The 13,748-nt window shown below is 52.4% G+C and overlaps 1 protein-coding gene across 6 annotated transcripts in view; it reads right to left on the bottom strand.

Moving 5' to 3' along the window:
• The window catches only part of GNG7 (G protein subunit gamma 7), a 269,067-nt gene that overhangs the window by 44,661 nt on the left and 210,658 nt on the right, over positions 1-13,748 (bottom strand). For 2 of the 6 annotated variants that reach the window (XM_073546842.1, XM_073546827.1), the window contains exon 1: positions 3,494-3,680. The exons of 1 other annotated variant lie outside the window; for it this stretch is intronic. The gene's annotated coding sequence lies outside the window, so the exon portion shown is untranslated. 3 more of the 6 variants (XM_073546835.1, XM_073546821.1, XM_073546848.1) reach the window with 3 other exon arrangements.

Here is a 13,748-nt window from a genome sequence, read left to right as displayed (position 1 = left end):
CAGCGCGGGACGTCGGAAGGTAAATATACCCCGATTTTTTATTTTTTTTATCATTTTTAACATTTTATCTTTTACTATTGACGCCGCATAGGCGGCCTCAATAGTAAAAAGCTGCTCACACTTGTCAAACACTATGTTTGACGAGTGTGACCAACCTGTCAATCACTTTCCAAGCGATGCTTCAAACCGCTTGGAAAGTGCTTGAGAAAATCGCGGCAAAATCAAGAACAGAATTGCGGTAAAATCGCGCGGAAAAAAACACGCGATTTCTGGGAAGGAGTCCGGTTTTCACTGTGCGTTTTAAAACGCAACGTGGGCACATAGCCTAAAAGGGGATGGGTCAGCAGGTTTTTGTTATGTAATCTGACAGCAGCATAAGGTACCTTAGGCCGGGTGCACACGGTCAGTAATTGGCAGTACTTTGGATGCAGCACATGTTCGATGTGTCCAAAGCGCTGCCGGCTATTGAACGCAGATGATTCTGCATGTGTTCATTGAACCGTATGGAATCACTGCGTCCTATACATTGTACAGGTGAGATTCATCTTGCGGAGACTCGTGTCTCCACAAGATAAATAGATATGCTGCGGTCTGGAGAGATGTGCCGCACGTCCGTCTCCACAGGTAAGCCACGGGTGTAAGTGCAGGCATAGTGGACATGGGATTTCTTGGAATCCCATCCACTATGCTGTAACATTTGGATGCTGCGGATGTATGCAGCGTCCAAGCCGCAGTGTTTACTGACCGTGGAAACATACCCTTATTCCAATGTATCACTTAGTTACTAGGTGCAGTTTTCTCCACTGCAGATTTAGCAGTGCTTTGAATGTTGTGCCCTGTCCAACCCCTGAGCCTCAGTTTTCTTTTTACACCGTATATTGACAGAGAGTCGCTAATCAGTGGTGGACGCACGGCTGGCACAGCAAGCTGGAGGTGGCTAGTCAGGTAGTCCCAATTAGGGCTGAGTGAATTTTTAAAAATTCAGTTCAGATTATGATCGGCGGCAAATATTGTATTTGCATTATTCGCCGAACGTCACTGGAGTCAATGGCAGTATAAAATACCGAATATGTTTGGAAGTGACCGTCAAACATAAATTTGACATGAACAGGGTACAAATATGCCACAAATATGGCAAAGTCACATTCGACGATCGTTTCTGAACATATTTGCTCAACTCTAGTCCCAATCTCCTGCTGAATAAATACTGAGTTTATTGAAAAACACACAGTCTAGTAAGTGACATCAGTGGATTCAGGGTCTCAGTTCCTACCTCATGCTGCTCAAGTGTCATAGCTAAAACCCATTAACAGATTCCCTTAGAAGTGCACCTGTCACCTGTTTTGGCCGCTATAAGATGCGGCCACTGCCATCTACAGAATTCTATAATGCTGTACATAAGCCCCCAATCTGACCTGAAAGATAAGAAAAATAAGTTTTATTATACTCACCTGGTTGGCGGTCCGGTCCGCTGGGTGTCGTAGGTCCGGGACCTCACGTCTTCTTGCAATGCCGCTTTCCAGCTTGCTTCATCGCTCCCCGTCATCATGTTCCTGTGCAGGCGTACTTATCTACCCTATAGAGTGCAGGGCAAAGTACTGCAGTGCACAGGTGGTGGGAAAGGTCTGAAAGCCCCGGCACCTGCGCACTGCAGTATTTTGCCCTGCACTCTACAGGGTAGACAAGTACGCCTACACAGGAACATGATGCCGGGGAGCGATGACGCAAGACGATGGGAGGCACCGAACCTGCGACACCCATCGGACCGGACGTGAGTACAATAAAACTTATTTTTCTTATCTTGCAGGTCAGACCAGGGGCTTATCTACAACATAATAGAATGCTGTAGATAAGTCCTGAAAGGCGGTGGCCACATCTTATAGCGGCCAAAACAGCTGACAGGTTCCCTGGCTATGTGCACACGCTGCGGATTCACCTGCGGATTTCTATCTGCGGATCCGCAGGTAAAACCGCAGGTAAAATGACCTGCGGTTTTACCTGCGACTTGGCCTGTGGTTTGCCACTTGGACAATGGAATAGGTGGCAAACCACAGCGGAATCCGCAGAAAGAATTGACATGTCAATTCTTTCTGCGGATTCAAACCACAGCTTTTTCGCAGTTGAAAAACCGCAGCATGTGCACAGCAGAATGTAAATCACATAGACTTACATGGTACTGTACACTGTCTGCGGAACTGCTGCGGATCCACAGAGGCCAAATCCGCAGCGTGTGCACATAGCCTAAGGGTGTGCAGTACCATTAAAGTCAATGAAAACCGCTGTGCAGACAGTGCAGATTGAAAACCGCAGCATGTCAATTCTTTGCGCGGATTCCGCTGCGGTTTGGCACCTGCTCCATGACAGGTGTCAAACCGCAGGGGAAAACCACAGAAAAACTGCAGATAAACAGCAGGTCTTTTGACCTGCGGATTTACCTGCAGGTTTTGACAAATCCGCGTGGAAAAATCTGCAGGACAATCCGCAGCGTGTGCACACACCCTAAAGAGTATATCAGGGACTTTATAAAAAAAATAATTAAAATAAAAAAAGAAAGTACCTAAGCACCAACATACAGGTAATTACTACTTACTTACCTGTTGTGCACGGCGCCATTCTTCACAGGGGATTCAGAAGCCTCCGCTGACGACACAGCTAAGGAGCAGGGGCTTCTTTTCCGCTCCATTGATGGGGCGAGACCCCGGAGGTCATTCCGATTGAAAGCCGGATCCCCGCTGTCTAAGGCCTGTTTCACATTTCAGTTATTTGACATCAGTCAAAATCCGCCAGGTTGTGAAAAAACGGATCCGTTTCCGTTGTGGCACAAACAGATGGCACCGGATCCGTTTTTTGACGGATCCGCTTTAGTAGTGATTGACTGAAATTTAAAGGAAAATGAGTCGAGAGAGAGAGAGTTTTTCTGCCGCCAGAATGGAATTTGGGGTTAAATTTCTGGCAAGGAAATTCTTCCGGGCATGCTCAGTGTGAAAAAGCGGATCCGTCGCCGGATTCCGTCAAAAAACGGTTGGCAACGGATCCACCGCCCATAGGTGACTATTATAACGAATGGCGGATAGCGGCGGACCCGGCAGTGGCAGTATGTGCCTGCCGTGTCGGGGGAGAATGGCGCAGTGCACAACAGGCAGGTAAGTAGCTATAAAGTCCCAGATATGCCCAGTGCAGCAGAAATCTAGCAGGCACTCAGATTTCAGACACTGGTGTATACGAGTATTAGCCAGACTCATGGGGTTAATCCCACGGGCATTTCTGTGCAGACCCCACCAATAAGTGGCAGGCCACCTCTGCTTGCTCATTGTTATAGGGGTCCGGCCCTGGGTTACTCCCATCTTCCTCCAGAGTACATGCACGCCCAGCAGAGCCGAGCGTGCATACACAAGGGAGGCCTCGCTGCCAGCATACTGCCTCCATAGGAGGCCATGCTAGTGCCCCATACACAGCCCTGCCGATATGGCTGCCACATCACGCCATGGCTCACCGGTGAGGGCGAAGCAGCACCTTCCGCCACACACGGGCACAGCAAGGCCCCACAGCAGTATGTAGCCAGCCACGGAGCTCTCCCGTGCATACGGCCACCGAACTGCGGCACCTGGCTCACTGGGCAACACTAGCCACAGGGTGACAAATTCCGGGTCCCCTCCACCCTCCTTCCCAGTCACATGACCTCTCACCCGCGGGCTCCGGGCGCAGCATCAGCCGCCTCTTCTATCCGCGATGAGCGCGAGAGGCGGGGCCGTGAACGCGCGGTGTGAGGGCACTGCGCATGCCCGGGGATACGTGAGCGAGCGCGCGGCAATTATTCCAAGGGGGGTTCATAAGGAGGACGTGGCAGAGTAGCGCTGCAGGCTGCCTCATGGCAGGACTGTGTGCCCACAGAGGATTTCTCCTAGTGCTCCTCCGCATGGGGACTGCAGTGTGGCGGAATGATCGCCTCTACAATATGGCAGCGCTCACATTGGCGAGTGCGATATGAGGAAACCGCGCTCTGCACTCGCTACAGTGAGAGACCGCACTCATCCGTGAGGTTTTCATCACCTGAATTGGGAGGAAAAATTCTCAGGATGCGCTGGGTACGGGCGTGTGACATGGCCGAGACTCACCAATGCAAGTCGCTGGGTGCGAGAAAAATCACACGGACTATCCGAGTGCGGCGCAGTTTATATTCACCCGTCTCATAGGAAACCCGACATTTCATCAGCCGAGTACAGTAAATTCACAGCGTGACCCGTCAGAATACAATAGAAGGGATGGAATAAAAGAAAATGGCGTGAGGTCCCCCATATTATTCTTAACCAGCTGATGGAAAGCTGACAGCTGAGTTGCTGATGTTTATAGCCTGGGAATGGGGCAATAAACCTGGAGCTTCCCAGGCTATTAATATCAGCTGTATACTAAGCCTTTACTGGTTATTAACAAGGGGATATCCCCCCAAAAAATGACCTAGGGTCCCACTATTTTTAATAATCAGCAAATGATAGGCAGATATTAATAGTCCAGGAAGGGGCCTTGGATATTGGTCTACTCCCAGACTATGAACATCAGCCCTTAGCCTCCACAGAAATGGCAAAGCCATCATATACGCCAATTCTGGTGCTTAGCCTCCGCTCTCCCTACTTGCCCTGGTGCGGTGGCAAGTGGGGTAACAGTATTGGGGTTGATGTCAGCTGACATCAAGCCCAAGGGTTAGTAAAGAAGAGTCATTACTAAGGCTGGTTTCACATTCGCGCTTTTTAAGCGCACGCACGGCCGGGGGTAGCTCCGCCCCCGAGCCGGCTCTCTGCCCGGCGTGCCCGCCCCTTCCTTGTAGCGCCGCCTCCTAGCGCACAGCGGCGCCTGCGATCGGCGCACCCTATCTTTAGCATAGGGTGCGCAGATCGTGCGCAGGCCGTGCGCTAGTTGCGCTTTGACCTGCGCTGCGCACTTTTGACGGTGCGCCGTGCGCGCCAAAATCCGAAAAGTTTGATTTTGGCGCGCACGGCGCACCGTCAAAAGTGCGCAGCGCAGGTCAAAGCGCAACTAGCGCACGGCCTGCGCACGATCTGCGCACCCTATGCTAAAGATAGGGTGCGCCGATCGCAGGCGCAGCTGTGCGCTAGGAGGCGGCGCTACAAGGAAGGGGCGGGCACGCCGGGCAGAGAGCCGGCTCGGGGGCGGAGCTACCCCCGGCCGTGCGTGCGCTTAAAAAGCGCGAATGTGAAACCAGCCTAACCCTGTCAGTCTCAGTAAAAAAACACAGACACTGAGCAAAGTCCTTTATTAGAAAAAAAAAAAACTCCCCAACGAGAAAAAAGAAAATAAATCCTCACCTGTCTGCCGATAATCCATATGTCCCACGACGAGCCCAACTCAGCTACATGTGGATGCATTGCTCAACGGTGACATGATGCTATTGCTCAGCCAGGCATCCAGGATACACTGAGCTGAGCGTGATAACACCGCTTCAGAGTTTCAGTGCCGAGCGGTGAAGTCAGTGAGGTGATCGTAGTTCATCGGCTATGAACTCCTGTCACGTTACTGACGTCACCGCTCACCACCGAAGTTGCATTCTCATGCTCAGCTCTGTGTCTCCTGGATGCCGGGCTGAGTGGTGGTATTTTATGTCACTGCACATGATCACCATTTCTGGGGAGGCTAAGGGCTGATGTTCCTAGTCTGGGAGAGGGCCAATATCCATGGCCCCTTCCTAGGCTATTACTAACAGCCCACAGCTGTCAGAAAGCCTTTGTTGGTTATTAAATATAGGGGGTCCCAATATAATTTTTATAGGTGGGTGATTACCCCTTGGTAATAACCAGTAAAGGCTAAGTACACAACTGTGAGCTGATATTAACTTACCACAGCAGGTCAGGTGAGGAAAATCTCCAGGAGTGGACCCTCTGGATCGTGGCACCGAGGGGCCCCCCGGGCGAGCTCCCAGGTGGAGCCGACCCCTATACAGGGATCGTTAGGAGCAGGCCCAGGGGTTCGGGCACCACGTTAGCCGGTACCGAGAGGGGCGACTCAGAACGGACTGGAGTAGGAGCACGAGACTGTAGGAGGTAGGACCAGAGTAGGATTGCAGGGCCGGACCAGGGATAGCAGGACGAAGTGGGATCACTGGAGACAGGACCGGAGTAGGACTGCGGGACTGGAGCATAGACAGCAGGATCACTGGAGACAGGACTGGAGTAGGACTGCGGGACTGGAGCATAGACAGCAGGACGGAGAAGGAACACGGGAGGCAGGACTGGAGTAGAACTGCGGGACTGGAGCATAGACAGCAGATCAGGACAGGATCACTGGTGACAGGGCCGGAGTAGGACGGCGGGACTGGAGCATAGACAGCAGGACGGAGCAGGAACACGGGAGGCAGGACTGGATTAGAACTGCAGGACTGGAGCATAGATGGCAGGACCCAGGGAATACAGGACTGCAGCAGGAACCACGGAAGACAGGACTGCGGGACTCCAGAGAGTACACGAGGAAGCAGGGCCCAGTGAGCTAGCAAACACGACGATCAGGCGCCTCCCTCAAAGGAGGACGGCCTGATATACGCCTGCCTGGTCTGCCATTGGTCCGACAGTGCTTCCGGGTAAGGGCACCGCTGGAGCACAAGTGACAGGAGGGAGGCGCGGCCGCGACCTACGGCACATGCACATTGCATGCAGAGATGCCATCGGCCGCGGACCTGTCAGAAGGGGCCGCCGTGACTGCCGAACGCAGGGGGGCTGCGGCGCGGGAACGGAGGCCGGTTGAGTATACAGCAGCGGCATGACAGTACCGCCTCCCTTAAGCCGCCCTCCCCAGAGATTAGCAAAAAATCTCTTGAGAATGCGGGGAGCATTGATATTCTCCCCGGGTTCCCAGGACCTCTTCTTAGGACCAAAGCCCTTCCAGTCAATAAGAAAAAAGGTCCTACCTCTAACCTTTTTCATTGCGATGATATCCTCCACCTCAAAGGTATTATCAGTACCATCCGGCTGAGAAACAGGATCGGATACGGGGTGGAAACAGTTCAGTACCACAGGTTTCAGGAGAGAGACATGGAAGGTGTTCGGGACCCGGAGCGAAGCAGGCAACCTCAATTTGTAGGCGACTTCATTGATACGTCCAAGAATTTCAAACGGACCGATGTAGAACGGACCCAACTTGTAAGAGGGCAGTTTCAACCGGATAAATTTGGATGAGAGCCAGACTTTGTCCCCAGTACGATACGTGGGGAATCCAATCTCTTCTTGTTGGCATAATTTTTCATCCGGTCAGCGGCCCTCTTGAGTGACGTGTTGGTCTCAGCCCAAATCTTGGAAAATTCTGAGGACAAGGCTTTGGCCGCGGGTACCTCGGAGGCAGGGGTTACCGGAAGGGGAACACCAGGATGTCTGCTAAACACAATGAAAAACGGAGACTTGGCTGAGGACTCGCCAGTATGGTTGTAAGGCCGGAGTCACACTACAGCGAGATACGGCCGAGTCTCCCAGGTTAAAACCAAGCTCTGGCACCAGCACTCCGGAGCGCAGCGTGCAGCTCCATGTATTGCTGTGCGGCTGCACGTTCCGCTCCGGAGTGCCGGCGCCAGAGCTTGGTTTTAACCTGCGAGACTCGGCCGTATCTTGCTGTGTGTGATCCCGGCCTTGTAGGCGAACTCTGCCCAGGGAAGTAGGTTAACCCAGTCGTTCTGGTGGGCGTTGGAGAAATGGCGTAGGTACCCAGTCAACGTCTGGTTGGTACGCTCCACTTGACAGTTGGACTGTGGATGGTAGGCAGAGGAGAAGTCGAGGGAAATGTTCATAAGCTTACAACGTGCCCGCCAGAACTTGGAGGTGAACTGAACCCCCCAGTCAGACACAATACGTTGCGGTAGTCCATGGAGTCTGAAGATCTGATGAATGAAGACTTTGGCCAACTCAGGAGCCGAGGGGAGACCGGACAGAGGGATGAAGTGGGCCATCTTGGAGAAACGGTCCACCACCATCAGGATGACTGTATAGCCAGAAGAACGGGGTGGGTCGGTGATGAAATCCATGGCAGTGTGTTCCCAAGGAACCGCAGGGGCAGGCAATGGGAGTAATAAGCCGGATGGAAGTCGTCACAGCACTTTGTTTTTAGCATAGGAGGGACAAGAGGCCACGAAATCAAGCACATCTTGGCGAAGGGTAGGCCACCAGTAGTGATGCGTGATAAGGGCAAGAGTCTTCTTGGTTCCGGCATGGCCGGCCAATCTGGAAGAGAGTCCCCATAGAAGGACCTTTCGCTTGAGATTTTCAGGCACAAGAGTCTTGCCGAGAGGTGGAGAGAGCCAGTTCACTGGAGCCACCATGATGATTTTAGTGGGCTCAATAATGTGCGAAGGTTCCTCCACTGTTTCGATTGGCTAGAAGACCCTGGATAGGGCGTTGGCTTTGATGTTCTTTTTGCCGGGGCGAAAGCGGAGCTCGAAGTCAAATCGGGCGAAAAATAAGGACCATCTGGCCTGACGTGGATTGAGTCTCTGGCAGACTGGAGATAGGCCAAGTTCTTGTGGTCAGAGAAGATTACAAAGGGATGGACAGACCCCTCTAGGACATGACACCATTCTTCCAGGGCTAATTTTATGGCCAACAGTTCACAGTCGCCGATTGAGTAGTTGCACTCGGATGGAGAGAAGGCCTTCGAAAAGAAGTCACAGGGATGCAGACGACCGGAGACTGATCTCTGGGACAGTACCGCCCCGGCACCTGTTGAAGAAGCGTCCACCTCGAGTACAAAGGGTTGGTTGCTTTCAGGACGGTGCAACACCGGGGCCGTGGAGAAAGCCCGTTTTAGGGTCTGAAAGGCCTCCTCCACCACCATGGTCCAAGAATTGGGAGCTGTCCCCTTTCGGCTGAGAGCGGAAATAGGTTTGGTTATTGCGAAAAAGTGAGAAATGAATTGCCTGTAATAATTGGCAAATCCGAGAAACCGTTGTATCGCTCTTATTCTAACGGGGCGAGGCCATTTAAGAATGGCAGTCAGTTTCTCGGGATCCATCCTTATTCCAGTGTTGGAGATATTGTATCCCAGAAATGGCAGAGAGTTTGTTCAAAGAGACTTTTCTCTATCTTAGCATACAAGCGATTCTCCCGAAGATGCTGTAACACCAGGCGAACGCTCTTTCTGTGGGATGAGAGATCCAGACAGAAGACGAGGATGTCATCCAAGTACACGACCACACAGGAGTACAAGAGGTCTCGGAAGATCTCGTTGACGAACTCTTGAAACACCGCAGGAGCATTGCAGAGACCAAAGGGCATGACCAGGTACTCGTAATGGCCGTCTCGAGTGTTAAAAGCCGTCTTCCACTCATCACCTACGTGGATACGGATCAGATTATAGGCTCCCCTAAGGGCTAACTTGGAGAAGACTCGAGCCCCTCTGAGACAGTAAAACAGCTCTGGAATGAGTGGAAGAGGATACCTGTTCTTGATGGTGATCTCATTCAAGCCCCTATTGTCAATGCACGGCCGTAGAGACCCGTCCTTTTTCTTGACGAAGAAAAATCCGGCTCCAGAGGGCGAAGAGGACTTCCATGTAAAGCCTTTGGCAAGGTTCTCCCGGACGTATTCGGAAATAGCTAAGGTCTCTGCGGGAGACAAAGGGTAGATTCTGCCCCTTGGAGGGGTCGAACCAGGTATGAGTTCAATTGGGCTGTCAGAAGGCCGGTGTGGAGGAAGAACCTCCGCTTCCTTCTTATCAAAGACATCAGCGTAGGAACTGTAGGCTGAAGGAAGGCCCGCAAGGTCAGGAGGTGGCCGAGGAGCGGCTGCAAGATGGACAGGAGTCAGGCAGCGAGCTTGGCACGGGTGGCCCCAGCGGAGTACCACCCCTGATGACCAGTCGAGGACAGGCTGATGAGTCCTTTACCAAGGGAGACCGAGTAGAATCGCATGGGAGAGCTTGGGCAAAACGTAAAAGGCTATCTTCTCTCGATATAAGGCTCCGACTTGCAACTCCACTTCCTCAGTGACCAAGGTGACGGTCTCCTGTAGCGGTTTGCCATCCACTAAGGCAATCAGGCGAGGATTACATAGGGTAATCCGGATGAAGTTACCTGCTGAGCCCGAATCCATGTAGGCCACCTCGGACCCATGTCTCTGCCCTGAAACCACAAGAACAGATATAGGAAGGGGTTGAGAGGAATCATTAGCACTTAGGGAGGCCTCTTTTACCTGACCTAGGTGGAGTCAGGACAGGTGCGGACAAAATGCGACGAACCTCCGCAATAGAGGCATAAGCCTTGTGCCTGTCTCTCCCTCCGACGCAAACTCAGCCAACTTGAGGCGATCCACCTGCATGGGTTCAACCAAGGAGGGAGAAGAGGACTCGGCAAGATGGGGACTAGCGGACCGGTTGGAAAGGGAAGTAGGTCTAGTGGACCTCCTGTCTCTCGCTAACTCCCGGGAGCGCTCCTGGAAGCGCAGGTCAATGCGGGTGACCAGCAAAATAAGGTCCTCCAGGAACCCCGACCCACGATTTCATCCTTTATTCTGCTTGAAAGACCGCGCCAGAATGCCCCTACCAATGCCGCGTTATTCCAACCAAGCTCAGAGGAGAGAGTGCGAAAGCAGATCGCATACTGCCCGACCGTGAGAGAACCCTGATGAAGGTTAAAAAGAGCCTCGGTAAGAGAAGCTAACCGACCCAGCACATCGAAAACCCTGCGAAAAGTATCCAAGAAGACCAGAAGACTCAAGACAATGGGGTCGTCCCGTTCCCAGAGAGGGTTCAGACAGGACAGGGCCGCTCCCTCCAGATGGGACATAATGAAGGCCACTTTGGCCCAGTCAGAGGGATATTGCTGAGGCAACCATTCAAAATGGAGGCTACACTGATTTAAGAACCCCCTGCAGAGCTTGGGATTGCCACTGAACCGAGGCGGCTTGGCGAGGTGGGGCGTCGGGAGAGCTGTAGACAAGGGAGGTGGAGTCGGGATCACGGCGGCAGACTGAAGGACCGACAAACGGCTATCAACGGAGGCCATATAACTCAAAATATGAGTATCCCGTTGCTGACCCAGCTCCTGTTGAAGACTGGCTAGTTGAGTGGCATTTCCAGGTACAGCCACCTGCAGGGCCGACAAACCGGTGTCCATAGACTTCATGGCAGACTTGATGCATCCCTGATTCTCTCGTAAAAAGAGCAACTCCTTTTGGGTATCAGCAGAAGTACCAGTGGGATCCATGGCCTGATCGTACTGTTACCACGGCTGGTCAGTTGAGGAAAATCTCCAGGAGTGGACCCTCTGGATCGTGGCACTGAGGGGACCCGGGCAAGCTGCCAGGTGGAGCCGACCCCTATACAGGGATCGTTAGGAGCAGGCCCAGGGGTTCGGGTACCACGATAGCCGGTACCAAGAGGGGTGGCTCAGAACAGACTGGAGTAGGAGCACGAGACTGTAGGAGGTAGGACCAGAGTAGAATTGCAGGTCCGGACCAGGGATAGCAGGACGAAGCGAGATCACTGGAGACTGGACCGGAGTAGGACTGCGGGACTGGAGCATAGACAGCAGGACAGAGCAGGATCACTGGAGACAGGACCGGAGTAGGACGGCGGGACTGGAGCATAGACAGCATGACAGAGCAGAAACATGGGAGGCAGGACTGGAGTAGGACTGCGGGACTGGAGCATAGACAGCAGGACGGTGCAGGAACACAGGAGTAGGACTGGAGTAGGACTGCAGGACTGGAACATAGATAGCAGGACCCACGGAATGCAGTACAGCGGGACTGCAGCAGGAACCACGGAAGACAGGACTGCGGGACTGCAGAGAGTACACGAGGAAGCAGGGCCCAGTGTGCTAGCAAACACAACGATCAGTCGCTTCCCTCAAAGGAGGAAGACCTGATATACCCCTACCTGGTCTGCCATTGGTCCGACAGTGCTTCCGGGTCAGGGCACAACCGGAGCACAAGTGACAGGAGGGAGGCACAGCCGCGGCCTACGGCGCATGCGCATTGCATGCAGAGATGCCGTCGGCCGCGGACCTGTCAGAAGGGGCTGCCGAACGGCAGGGGGCTGCGGTGCGGAAGCCGAGGCCGGGTGAGTATACAGCGGCGACATGACATTAACCCTTCACCCCAAAGCCTGTTTTCACCCTCTTGACCAGGCCAACTTTTACAATTCCAACCACTGTCACTTTGAGAGGTAATAACTCTGGAACGCTTCAATGGGTCCCACTGATTCTGAGACAGTTTTTTTTCTTGACATATTGTACTTCATGATAGTGGTAAAATTTCTACGATATAACGTATATGCTCGTGTATAAGCCGAGATTTTCAGCACTTTTTTTGTGCTGAAAATGCCCCCTCGGCTTATACACGAGTCATTGTGAAGAAAGCCAGCGGGGGAGGGGGAGCGGCGGCAGGAGAAGGTGGCTGGGACATCATACTCACCCTCCTGTGCCGTTGCTGAACGTCCCCAGCATCCTCCGTTGTCCCAGGGCTGACAGCTTCTTCCTGTCTTCAGCAGTCACATGGTACCGCTCATTAAGGTCATGAATATCAACGCGAGTTAACCCCTCTATGCCATCTGACATGCTATTCCATCCATGTGACCTGGACCTTAATTCCCATGGACAGAATAGTATGTCATGCCCTTTAATGCGACATTGTGACTTAAGTCGCAGTGATTGCATTAAAATTCCGACCCCATCTTACCTGTAGGAAGATGGTGTCAGGATCCCGGGCTGCGTTCTCCCCCGTCCGGCCTCCCAATTGCTGTGATTGGCTGTTCAATTCTAAACAGCCAATCACAGCCTTTCTCATTGTTTCAGCCGATGTACTCGATTCTAGGCTGGTGCCTGGCACCGCATCGATCGCGCCAATCGCAGGGCACTGCAGCGGTATTACCATTCTATATACTGTATATGTATAATATGTATATACACTGCTCAAAAAAATAAACGGAACACTAAGATACCACATTGTAGATATTAATGAAATATCGCAGCTGAAAATCATTATTCGTTATATAGTGGCATGCGTTGAGAACAAGAAAACATAAAAATGATCATTGTAAAGTAAATCAAAATTAATATCCCATGGAGGTCTGGATTTTGAAGGATTCTCAAAATCAAAGTGGAAAATCAAATTACAGGCTGATCCAACCTCAATGGAAATGCCTCAAGACAAGGAAATGATGCTCAGTAGTGTGTGTGGTCTCCACGTGCCTGTTTAACCTCCCTACGTGTTAGGGCTGGCGGAACGCACCAGATTATAAAATAGTAGAGAGTGCGTTCGCAGCCCGGGGTCCACCGTGCAGAGGTGGTACACTGCTGCTAGGTAATGGCGGAAGGGAAGAGCAGCGTGAAAACAGTCACACATGGGTTACGTCACCCAGTGTGAACAGGAGCGGATTCTGTTACTTCACAGAAGCGCACAGCCGCTTGAAAGTGAATGCCGGAGCCTGTTTAGCTCACAGAGCCCGGCCACAGAGCGCACAGCAAACAGCCACAGAACTCCACCCCAAGGAACGGGGTTAGAGTCCTTCTAGGCCACTGAGCGCACGGCATCACTGCCACGAACGCCGCTATAGACGCTGGCTAAGGAGTACGGAGCACTTGCTCTGAGGCGTGCCGAGTCACTGATAGTGACTAATAAATATCTGACTCAACTTTGTCCTACCTATGCCTAAGCCTGGGTGCTAGCAGGCTAGGCTGCACAACACATGCGTACCAAGGGTAGGGGTTTCATAATGAGTCAGTCACCAGAGACATTCATACGTGCATCCATCACTCATTC

This window comes from Dendrobates tinctorius, unplaced genomic scaffold, assembly GCF_039654945.1.
Source record: "Dendrobates tinctorius isolate UK_male_01 unplaced genomic scaffold, ASM3965494v1 ptg000011l, whole genome shotgun sequence".
Classification (NCBI taxonomy): domain Eukaryota; kingdom Metazoa; phylum Chordata; class Amphibia; order Anura; family Dendrobatidae; genus Dendrobates; species Dendrobates tinctorius.
Note: the sequence above shows the minus strand (reverse complement) of the source record. Positions and strands in the feature narration are given on the sequence as shown.